Here is a 13033-nt window from a genome sequence, read left to right as displayed (position 1 = left end):
AAGGCTTATTGTCTGTCGGGCTCCTGCAGGGCACTCTGGATGCGTATCTCACTGAGTCGTCAGGAAAACCCTCTGGGACAGTGTTACCTGCTTCTCAGAGGACAAATGCCAGCTTTGATTCCAGGGAGTGGAAGACACGGCATTTAAAAACAGGCAAAAACAAGGAACAAGACAGGAGCCTACCACAGAGGCCCTCTGAAAGACTCTACCCAGCAGGGTATTAAAGCAGAGGCTGAGACTCATGGCCAAACTTTGAGCAAAGTGCAGGGAATCTTCTGAACGAAGTGGGAGATAGAAAGACCTGGAGAGGACAGGAGCTCCACAAGGAGTGCAACAGAACCAAAAAATTTGGCCCAGGGGTCTTTTCTGAGACTAATACTCCAACCAAGGACCATTCATGGAGATAACCTAGAACCCCTGCTCAGATGTAGCCCATGGCAGCTCAGTGTCCAAGTGGGTACTCCAGTAAGTGGAACAGGGACTGTCTGACATGAACTCAGTGGCTGGCTCTTTGACACCCCACCACCACCCCACCCCCACCCCCCAGTGGGGAGCAGCCTTACCAGGCCACAGAGGAAGACAATGTAGCCAGTCCTGATGAGACCAGATAGGCTAGGGTCAGATGGAAGGGGAGGAGGACCTCCCCTATCAATGGGAAACATGTTTTTAATCACATCTTGCCTGAATGTACATGTGTGTACGTGTGTGCGCCTTTGTTCATGCTGTGTTTTTCCAACCTACAGCAGAACTTAGAAGAGACAGCAGAGGGCGCCAGAGTCTTCTCTTTTTTTTTTTTTTTTTTTTCTTTTTTAAGAGTATTGGTTTTCAAAAATGTCCTCCATTTCTGGAACTCGGAGAGAACAGAGATTCATACTGAGGCCACATGGGTGTCCCTTAGGAGAGATGCAGAATGTTGTTTTCACTTGGGTTAAGAGTCATCTAATGTTGATTGATAGATAATTAGAGGAGAGAAACCATAAGGTTGCTCCATTTCAGAAAGCACATGAGTGCAAGAGCCGTTGTACACCCAAAAACACTGGATGACTCACTAGAACATCAACTGGAATAGTCCCTATTTAGGTGAGGAAAATCATAGTATCCTGGTCATTTAGCTCTGCCCAGTCTTGTTTAAAATTGTTCAGAGGTCATGTTTGATTGCATGAAACTTACATACTGAGGCTTCATAGAGTACTGATTATAATGAGGTTGAGATTCAGATGAAACACGTCCCTGCCAGAGACCAGAACACCAGGGAGGAGCAAAAGGACAAGGACTGTTGCTCAAGAGGACTTCGTACTCCAGAAGGAGACCCTAAAGCTGAACAAGGAAGCGAGTTTAGTTAACCTCTGAAGGGGACTTCTTTGTAGAAGAGCAGTCTCAGGCTGTGAACATCTTTGGTGGACATTTTCTGCTCACACTATTAATACTGGCACTCAGACCAGGAGGGATGGCTTTACCATTTTCATGAGCCTAGCCCTGGAAACCTTTGCCATTTTCCCCTGGGTCTGCGGCTTTGGCCTTTGATATGGCTGTGCTCATGTCAAACAATACATCTTCACTCAGGACTTTGCTCATTCAAGACTTCCTCCATTCATCACAATCTCACATTATATTTTAAAATGACATGTTGGGCTGTCCCAAATCCAATAAAAATCTGAAATTAAACTAAATTAGAAGACTAAGATGCTTTCTCTTTGCATATGATGTTAAGTAGGCTTTATGTACACTTTTGTATTTAGGGGTTGAAGCAGAGAGAGAAAGTCTACTATATTGTGCAGAAAGAAGATGACTTCTTGGACCCATAACCATGACCTCACAATCAGTAGCACGAAGCTTACTCCTCCAACATCTATCTTTTTGGAATGTGGGGTAGGATATGGTCTTCCTTTATAACTCAGTCTGAACTCAAGAACCTCTTGCCTTACCTTGTCCAGTGCTAGGATTCTCTAATGGTGCATGCCACCACGCTTGACCAAGATCTTTTTTGACAAAGGGACAAGTTAAAATCAGTAACCTTGTTGGATGGATAGCAGCCCTGGGCTGCCATACCTCTTGTCATGACCTGAGTCATGCTGTGAATGCTCAACTGGTAGCATGATTTTAAAGGCTGTAGAACCTGTAGGAGGTATGGCCTGTGTCGGGCCAGGCCCTTGAGGGTTAACCCGTCCCTGGCTCCCATCTACACCCTCTACTCTCTGTCCCTCTGCTCCACTGCCCCTTCCCCACTGGGACAGACTTAAATCCCTCTGAAACCATGAGCTAGGACAAATCATTCCCTCCTGAACTTGCTTCTGCCCGACATTTTACCCAAGGAAAAAGAAATGAATCTGCCCCTGTGGGTTCCACAGCCTTTGCTACCTTCTCAGAACTGAATAGTGAACTCAGTGGGCCATAGGTGTAGCCCAAAGATACAAAACTTTCATAGAGAGTATTTAGGTCTGCGTTTATTTGTCTATTTTCTTTATTTTGCGGCAGAGTCGTGCTGTGTAGCCCACACTGGCTAGCAGCTCATGCTGGCCTCTAACTCATGATCCTCCTGCCTCGCCTTTTAAAAGTCTCTTTTTCTTCTCCAAACATTTCTGTGTCTAGAGGGCAGACCTGATGTTCAAGTGATCAGTTATCTAATCCCACTGACATCCTCTTATGTAGAGCCTTTGGAGAGACAAGGAGCATGAGATCTGCAGCAGCCAGCACCCTGCTGCCCATTTCCTCCATGGTGATGGCTCTAAAGCAGCAGGTGGCGTGAGCTTCCCAAGCTCTGGGCTGCAGGGCTGGTGAACAAGCCAGTCTAAGGCAGAGGAGGTGAAACTGCACGTTCTGTTACAAGTCGCTAGAATGAGGTCTTTGAGTTCTTTTGTCCTTCTTGAATTCTACTTCCTCTTTCCCCTTTCTCTGTTCTTCTATTTTCTTCCATCATTCTATTAGTTTCTCCCTTTAAGAGATAGAGATTTTAAAAAGAACAATGTTAGGTCCCCTTTTGGGTTGTTTTATGACAGGTTTTGGCTTCCTGTGCGCCTCACCCTCTACTCCTGACTCAGACAAGAGGCCACTTTACTGGAATTTAGTAGAAATCCAACGTTCTCTTCAGGCCTGTGCTTTCCCTAGCCTAACCTTATTAGAAAGAACTGAACAGGTCAAGATGAGAAAAGCGACATCGTGAAAAGCCATCTTCCTCTCCAGCCATCATGGGGCTACAACCTGGGACAGTAGGAGGGCCACCTGGAGCTGCCCATTTCTTCTCAGCACTGCCTCACAGCCCAGCATCTTTTGCGGCCTTTGACATGACTCGCACCTCTCAGAGGAGGATATAGGCAAGAATAGCTAACCCCTATTTTTATTGCAACCTGAGGTACATTTCTGTTTTCCCAGTTTGTTCAACAAAGAATATTTAGCAAGCATTTTTTACCTGTAAATAACACCAAGAATAAATTAAAAACAGTAATGTGTCGGCTGGTTTGACATTTCCAGGGCTGATGCTCAGCGCTGGGGTGTGCCCCTCATCTTCTTCCGGCTTCAGAGATATTCATCACACCCAAACCCATACTATCTGATTGCTTTTGCCCATATTAATCTTCTCCTAATTAATATTACTGTATTTGGCTTTGGGGAATTTTCATTTTAAAACTGATCCAACTTGTTCTTAGATTTGGCAAATGAATAAAGGATACTAGGGCAGGAAGTGAAGAGCTGTATGCACCTGAGGTTAGGGCAAATTGCAGAGCTAATTAAAACAATAAATAATGGCAGAGAATGAAGTGCAAACTTATTATGACTCCATGGGTCCGGCTTCTGGAGGAGTCTTCACTACCAGGAAAGCACTTATTTTTCACAATGTCCCCCAGCACATTGGAAAATTAAAAGATGTGGTGTTAGCACGCGCCTGTAATCCCAGTACTCAGGAGGCAGAGGCAGGCAGATCTCTGTGAGTTTGAGGCCAGCCGTTCTACAAAGAGAGTCCAGGACATCCAAGGCTACATAGAGAAACCCTGTCTTGAAATAATGAAAGAAAGAAAGAAAGAAAGAAAGAAAGAAAGAAAGAAAGAAAGAAAGAAAGAAAGAAAGAAAGAAAGAAAAGAAAGAAAGGAGAAAAGAAAAGAAAAAGAACAAAAAGAAAAATTGTGGAATGCTGTCTTCTGGTCATGGGCGTCACTGTCTCAAAATTAGAGCCTTGTGATTGTGCACAAAACCAGGCCCACTAATGTTCCCTGACAGAGGGAGTGGGCTCACTGCATATCTACAAGAGGTCCATGAGCAGCACAGAAAACCATTCAAGAGGGCCCACCCCTCCCTGAGCGTCTGTAATGTAAGTCATTGGTGGCGGCGGGGGGGGGGGGGCTTTTCTGTGGTGGTGTTCATCTGCAAGCTGCCCATGTTCCTGTAGGTATTTCCTTGCTCTTGCTATGGTGACGCCAGTTAAACTCATTGCTTCAGCAAGCTGGCCTATCATTCCCTAGCTTTCTGGGATGAGCAGACATTTGCTCATATGTCACGGGGGGGTGGGGGGGGCACAACATATGGAGCCACAGTGCACTGGTCTAGAGTGGTTTTGAAAGCATTGTCACCACCAAACTTTGTGATTTAGTGATAGCAATAAAAATTCCCTTCGTCCTTTCCTCTCAGTTACACCACACATCTAAAACAGTAAAAGGCTAGAACTACTACCAAAGAGAGCTCAGGGCCTGATTTATTCCAGGCTAAGAATAACAGAATGGTGAAAGGCATGTCACTTTCCTACTCCTACTCTTACTATCCTCCGTGGCTCAGAGCTAAAGAAACTTAACCTGCCTGCAAAAGTGCAGTAGTTCTTTCCTGGCAACCAGTAGTTTCACAAAGAATAAATATGAAAACCACCACCAGCACTGTAAGGTTCCTTTTCACAAGTTTCTGTATGTGGGAGACACGGCTCTGTTCCTAACGGCTGATGGTCTCAGGACTTAGCTGAGACTTCTCTCGGGGTTGGGGGGGCACCCATAAGATCAAATCCCTTTCCATCTTTCCTCAGATCCTAAGTCAGATCCCCTGAGTCTCATAGGATAACAGTTTGCAACATAGCAAACCCTAGGGAGGGTCGGGAATGCTATTCAGCTTACATGACCTTGGCAGCCCTGAAGACCACAGACAATGGTGCACAGCTGTGCAATGAGGGGCGGTGGGGAGGCCTAAAAGATGATGCAGCCTTTTTAGTCACCCAAACCCACTGTGTGAACTGCAGAGTTGTGAACTGCCATCCTCTCCTCTCTTGTTTGATAGAGAATGTCTTTGGGTTTCTATTGATGTGATCAAACACCATGACCAAAAGCAAACTGGGAAAGAAAGGATTTGTTTCAGCTTATAACTCTCCGCTCAACACCAAGGGAAGTCAAGGCAGGAACTGAAGCACAGGCCATGGAGGAATGCTGCTTACTGGCCTGCTTGCCTGCTTTCTTAGAGCATCCAAGACGACCTGCCGAGGAATGAAGCTGTCCACAATGGGTGGGGTTTTCCACGTCAATCAGTAAGAAAATACCCTACAGACTTGACTATAGGCCAAACTTATGGAGGCATTTTCTCAATCAAGATTCCCTTTTCCCAGATATGCGTAGGTCTGTGTCAGGTTGACAAGAACCAACCAGCACGTAGAACACTAGGGACATGCTATTTCCTCCTGAAACCTCCGAGGACTCCAGCACAGTGAGTAGTAATCCCAAAGTCCGCGTAGTATGCAGCCTGCCCTCAAAGTTTTGCAACTTTTCAGCCACACAGGCACCTTCTGCCGTTCCTAGAAGCCCCTCTGCATAGACACACCTAGGCCTCTGTACTTGTTTTACCCTCCAAGAGGCCTCCCCCATCAACTGCTCTCCATTGCCCCTCCTCTGCCTTCTGTCACTCACTTGATCTTTACTCAAATCTAATGTCTGCTTACTTCATAGTTACTCCTCTAGAAGAAGGGCTGACCTAATTCAACCTGTGTTCAAAATCCCATTTGCTTATTTTCACAGGAGAAGCCTTGTCTGGCTGCAGCTACTGTCTTGTCCACTACAATGGCAGGGTTGAGTCATTGCAATAACTATCACAGTCTACAAAGCTGTAGGTATTTGGTATCTGGACCTTTAGACAAGAAGTTTGTCCTCTGGGCTGAAAGCTCTGTTTGTATTCCTCTATCTCAATCACATAGGAGGTTGCCTAGGATTCAGTAAGTGCTCAATAAAATATGTAGTAAACGAACAGGCATCAAAATGGCTGGAGAAAGTGCTTTTATTAATTCAGTAGCTACTTAGTGAGCCTCATCTGATGCCATGCATTGTACTCTGGACAGAAGATACCACAGTGAGGCGTGACATCACATTCAAGACAAGGTAAAGAAGATCACATTCCAGGTACACATCAGTAGCATTGTGAGCCATAAGGAAAGACCTCCATTCCAGACATGCTAAGAGGGTGGCCTCTCAGACAAGCCTTACAGAGAAGGATGAAGGAGCTAGAGGTGGGATGAGTGCTCACCCTGAGAAGGCAGCCGCGGTGCTCTGGGGAGCAACACTGGGAGCAACAGGAACGTGAGGGTTGTTTAGAAGGGGCCTGAGACAAGTCATTAGTTTGGAATAATCGCTCCCTTCATCTTTCTGCCTCTCCTTCCCTCCCTGCCATTTAAATCTTAAAAGCAAATAGGTTTTCACAAAAAGGCAACCTTTCTTCTGCTAAGGGCGTCAGGCCCAACACAAGACGCTCTTCGAAATGTCCTTCAATAGGGTAGCGTATCCTATCATTGGGGCCACATGAATCTTTGTTGTGTGCTGGTCAAGTAGAGGTATCCCTGGACCCTACCCACTGGATGCTAGTAGCATCCCCTGGTCACGGCCAATAGTGTCTCCAGACTCTATCATGAGTCACGAGGAGGAGTACTCTCACCATGTACAGAGAGCCATTACCGTAGAGAGTACCGTCAAACACATAGATTGCCTGTGGGGGAGTGGTTACTATCAGATGCTGACTAAAGGGGGCCTCTACTCTCATGCTCCCCTTTGATCCCCACATGAACATTCAGCACAACTACGACAAGTAACCAGTGAACTTGAAGGACAAACCACAGCTAATTCCTCACTTGCTGACCTGCACCATTTCTTCCTAGGATTCATGGGTTTGGCATTATACCGAGACACACTACCTTAAATACATATTAGAACAGTAGAATATTTCTCATTGGTTATAGAGAGTTAGCTGTTGATAAACACAAAAGCATGTATGACTCTCAGAGGCATATAGTGAGCAAAGAAAGAAAGACAGTCTTAGAATATGCACACCCTTTGATTCTGTTTCTGGAACTTTCCAGAAAAGACAATACCATGCTGAGGTTGGATTATAAGAGGTTTTGTGGGAGAACATATTTTTATTATTATTATTATTATTATGATTATTATTATGATTATTATTAACAAGGGGGTAGATAGCATGACTACATTTTGTGGTCAGAACTGTTGGACATCTGGATTGTGTTGTTGGTTGCATGAGTCCAAACATTGAGTAAAATTCAAAATGGCACACCAGAAATTTATCTTTACTATATTTTAATTGGTGACCCCCCCCCATGTAGTCTTTGAGGAGAATGGTGGGATTTGAGTAATTGAGTATCTTCTACTAGACACAGCAAAACATTTCACACAGAGTTGAAGCCATGGGCTGTAATCACAGCACTCAAGGAAAGGGAAGAAGAAAGATGAGATTCTGGGACTAAATGAAGAACATTGGTTTCCTTGCTTCAATTCCTCTTTCTTTTTCCATAGAACAAGGTGATCTCCACTTCTCAATCCAGGGTTACCAAGTTTCACCCCCCAGAATCATCTTGTCCTCTTTGCCCAGAAAGAGAAAATGAGGTCATTGAAATAATTAGGCCAGTGTCCTTTGGGGTGTGCCCAAGGTCTCAGCATCTCCTGTTCCTGTGGATGTGATAAGGGAGAGCCTGTTGGAGCCTATGCCACTTGTTGCCTTTCCACTCCAGGAAGACAAGGCAAGCAATGTACCGGTTGATGGTGGCTTGACTCTGAAAGAGAGCAATACCCTGTGTGTATTGTTGCCTGTTCTCAGATTTGCAAGCGCAGTGGTCAGTGTATCTGGGGATTTGCCTCTTCCCTGCTTATCTAGTCTGTTACCTGCTCTCATGCTGTCTGCCTGGAACTGCAGGCTGTGGTTACAGATACAGGGAAGCACCATTTACAAGAAAACCATTGCCTGTTGGCTTATGCAATAACTGTGACAAAGCACAGCACTACCAAATCTGAAAAGAATGCGCCTGCCTCCTCAGAGGACAAAAATGAATGACAGCACTAGGCCGTGAAGTGTTCCTCCCCACCCCCACTGCTGTCCTGAAAGAGCTGTGCAAAGCAGCGGCAATGCCATGGTTGTGAATGCTGTGCTGCTTTCTCTTTTGAGCAGCATAACTGCAGAGGGACAGCTGAGGCATCTCTGAACCTCTCAGAGGTGGTCTGGTATATCAGCATCCTCAGGAGCTGTCGGTGCGTTTCCCCATTTTCTGAGTGAACACTGTAAAAATGAGGGAAACAGTGCAGCTCCTCTGTGCTACGTGTGAGAGCATGGAGCAGCTAAGGAAGGCAGAGGTGTAAGGGCCCTGTGGCCACAGAGCAGCTCTGAGAGGAAGCTCTGAACTCAGTAGTACTTTGAATGTTTTACTGTGTTTGATGCTCAAAACGAGCCTTCTCCCTGTATCCCACAGCAACAGGAAAGATTGTTTAACCCTCATTACAGAAGCCATAGCCACAGTATGAGTAGAGAGTACAGCAGAAGAAAACCAGACCCTTCTAATCATAGGGACCACACTGCCACTCAGCCAACTGTGGTAATGTGCCACTTGGCCTCACCAAACAGACCGAGAGCTAAGAGATGCAGATGTGCTTGGTGAATCTGGTAGAACCCTCTGCTCCTACCCTAGCAAACAGGAGAAGAGGGGTTGATTTTGGCTCATGGTTTCTAAGGGATCATTTCAGATTTACTTGGCCCTATGCATTTACACAGAAACCACTATGGTGGCAGGAAGGCATGACAAAGGATTTCCTTCGCTACAAAGAAAGAGACAGGAAGACACCAGTGACCTACTTCCTGCAGCTGGGTCCCATCTTTTGAAATTTCCAGAAATTCCCAAAATAGCACCAGCAGCTGAGGACCAAGCATGCAGCATGTGAGCCTATGGGGAATATTTCCCATTCAAGCTATAATGGTAAGATCATAGCAACTGTAATATATTCAGTGATTGACAAAACTTACCTCGAACCTCCCAGCAGATCGTAGCTCTTTGTGGAAGATGGCTTTCTTTCAGGATGGCCAACAATGACTTTTGTTTCCTGCCATCCCTATCTGTGGGTAGTCCCCGCCTAACACCAGATAGGGATGACCTTGTGACCAATATGAGGAATGGCAGGGTGTGGCTTTTGAGACAAGAGTTTATGCCTTTTTCTGTCTTGGTATCCCATAATATGGGTCATGGATATCATGACACTTCAGCAGCGGCATCAAGGATTCTGTGTGGCTGGGCTTCCTCCCCACAGCCAACATCAAGTCACTATACTCAGCAGCACATGAGTCCACCATGCTGGAGGCTGAACCCTCTATCCCAGTTTAGCTTGCAAATGATGCAGCCCTGGCTGACATCCTGACTACTACCGCACAAGCCAGCCACCCCTGGACTTCTGACCTACAAAATTTGTATGAGATACATGCTACTGTTGTCTTAACTTGCTCATTTTGAAGGGAAGTTCTCCCAAAGCAAGAATGGGCGTGTTATTCTAAATGGCTAGGTGGCTCTCAATAAAGAAATGTGTCTTGCATGCTAAGCTCTAGATTTCTTCTTGTTTTAGGGCACAGAAGCTATGGGATGAGAGAGCTGGTTGACCAAACTAGGACTTCCATATCCTCAGCTGTGTGGCAGTAACTAAAGCAGGTATCTGCAGCCACGTAGCCTCTCTGGTTCCTTACCTGACCCAAGGATGAAAAGCGCCTCTTCGTGTATGTGCCCCGGCAAACAAACTTTCAGGGGCAATCAGAAAGCACCGAATCATATATTTTGATGTTATGTAACTGTGACAGGCGTGTAGGTAATTTCTCCACACAGTAGGGCAATTCTTATCTCAACAGCTCATTTTGGAGTGCCCCCTGTGTGCCCTGACCACAGCAGCTGTCGGACTTCCCAGTCTAATGTGTGTAAGTTTACCATCCTAAACCTTTCACATCCCCAAACCAGTGAAAATGGTAGTGTTTTCACAGGAGCCAATATGTGAGTAGCAATTCAGAAGATCCCTTGTTTATGTGCATTACACAGCTCATACTGATATCTAAAACTTGGCTGGTGGCCACAGAGGGTTTGAGCTTTAAGTCCCCACAAGGTTGTATTTCTGTCACTAAAGCCATGTCTTCTCCTTTCCCCCACTGGCCGCTGCTATGTCCTTCACCTAACCCTGTCCACCCACCTGTCTGCCTCCACTTCTGCAGGGTTCTACCCCTCAACAATTGCTTTCATTCATGACTGCTGTCCCCAATTCCCCTTCTGTCCCAGCATGCCTTATTCCTAGCAGAACTTCCAAGTTTGGACCCTGGCCCGATCCCAAACAATTTCAGTTTTTGCAGATAACCTTGAATGTCTGGCCTCTGAGTAACCACAGATTGTACAGCCCCTTGACATAGGAATTGACAAGTTCCCTTGGAAAAAAAGACATGGCTCTTTGTTGTGTTCAAAGATGCCCCTTTGTTATGAAAAAAAAAATGAGTGTCTCAGTATGGGTACTATAAATTGCATCCCTTCTTTACTCTAGTGAGAGAATTCCATTCTCAGTGGGGCTATCTTCCTTCTGAGCCATTGACACAGACCTGAATATCCTCTTCTTCAAACCCCCCCCCCATGGAGTTTAAACACCAATAACCATTAGATCTGCTATGGCTGGTCTGCCCTAGATTTTGAAATTCTAAGACATGTAAATGTATACATGAGACCCTACCTGAACCTCCCTGGGTTTGAACTAGTTACCACCAGCACGATGCAAAGAGTTTACTCTGGCCAAGTCATTTTGTTTTCTGTTATTACTTCCTATTTATTTCACATAAAACTCCAAGCCTAAAGAAGACATGGTGAATTTACTCATCAGGCCACCCTGAGCTGCTGAACTGAGGCACACTATCAGCAGGTCCTCATGCGCACACAGCAATAATGACCTTTGACTTGTCGGCTAGGCCTTGCATTTATGTCCACACAGTCCCGGAATATGTGTCTGTTGGTGTGTATTTTTAAAATCTTTTTTTTGGGGGGTTCTTAGGCCTCTACCTCCCTTCACCACAATCCCTTTCAGCACCCCAGGCAAGAGAGAAAGAGGCTAGTTGGGAGATGGGACATAGTTCTATTTAGCTACTTCCTGCCGATTAGGGTCGTCGGGTTCCTTGGGGCAAGTCCAATTTTTGTTTCATGATATCTCCAACCTATCACCAAACTTCATCAACAGCAACCAGGAGCAACAAGGGGAGCAGCAGTCTTCTTCCTCTAAGCAGCCCCAGCTCCCTCTGGGCTAGAGCCTTTATTCCCTCTCAGAGTCCCCATAATTAAACTATCTGCAGCTGGCAACGATCACATCCCTCTCAGAGCCAGCACAAGGCAAATTGTCTGCTGCTGTGGACAATCTAAAGCAGCCCCATGTCCCACACCTGGAATTAAAACAAAAGCATGTTAGCACAACTGAGTGTTTAAAGACTCCACTACATGTGTCCTTTTTATGTGACCATGTATGTAGTAGATTCTGATAGCCCAGGCTTTGAGCACTGGCGGTGTTAGGAGTTGACGTCAGAACTCAGCTGAGGAAGTACCGGGTAGCATGTGTCCTTGGAGGCCTTAAATGGAATTGGATATTTTAACCACTCGCCTCTGCTTCACGAGGGGCTTTGTTATCACTGTCATTGAACTTGTTAGAAAAGACTCTGGTGTTTGCTTCCAGCACAGTGGCTCACACATCGAGGATTGCCAGTTAATACTTCTCATTTGGTCTTATTACTGTTTTATTGGGTGGGGCTAGCTTGTGCACAAAAGACTTTTCTCCCTGTGGTTTTGTCAAAGTTGTAAGTTTGGCTTATTAAAATATGTCAAGGAAGAAAGGCTCCAAATTTCGCCTAGGGCAAAAGGCATATGAGTCTGTCTCTGTTTTGATTTACTAGCTTTGAAGCTACATAATCACTGACCTCCTCAGGGTCTCAGGATTAAAACTCCTTCTTCTTCTCACCAAGAAAGATGACTAACCCTCCTCCATACTTTATACATAATTTCTGGTGACAGAAATACAACCTTCAAAGCCAGCACTGTTTGGGTTATTGGTGTAGCATACCCAAATCATAAGAATAGCCCCAGTAGCTGCAAAATGTATGGAGAAAATTTGAATTTGCTTATTTTGTTCATCCCCAGACAAACCCAGTAATGTAGCTGCTGCCTACAACTTTTTACAATTCCTTGGTCATTTTACTGTGGAAAGAAAAAGGAGAACTAGAAGGTAAAGTCCTAGGAACTTCTCCTTTATCTTAATCATCTCTCTTCTCACACTTGGGTGACAGGAACAGAGAGCAGGGATGGGAATGGTGTGATTGATACAGATACAAGCTCACACTGGTGGTTAACACTTTTGGGGGAAACTTAGACCACAGCCTCAGCTTCTCAGTACTCGCTACCCTTCGGAGTAGTTCTGTTTTTAAAAATCAAAAGCTCGGTTTTGGGAGGCTGGGGAGGTGACTCAATAGATAAAGTGCCTGCATGCAAGCACTAGGAGGACCGGAGTTTGATCCCTAGGTCCTTTGTAGGAAAGCTGGTAGTGGGGACCCTCGCTGGTAATCCCCGTGCTGGGGAGACAATGACAGGCAGGTGGCCAAGCTCACTAGCTCTCAACCCAGTCTGCCTAGTGACTTTATTGCAAGTGAGAGACTGTCAGAAAAGCAAGGTGGATCATATCCTAAGGAATACCTACCCATAGCTGACCTCTGGCCGCCATGGGCACATGTGTCTGTATTCCAGTACACACATGCA

The sequence above is a fragment of the Psammomys obesus genome, unplaced genomic scaffold (assembly GCF_907164565.1).
Source record: "Psammomys obesus unplaced genomic scaffold, mPsaObe1.curated_primary_1811, whole genome shotgun sequence".
NCBI lineage: Eukaryota > Metazoa > Chordata > Mammalia > Rodentia > Muridae > Psammomys > Psammomys obesus.
This window is presented reverse-complemented; position numbering follows the sequence as displayed.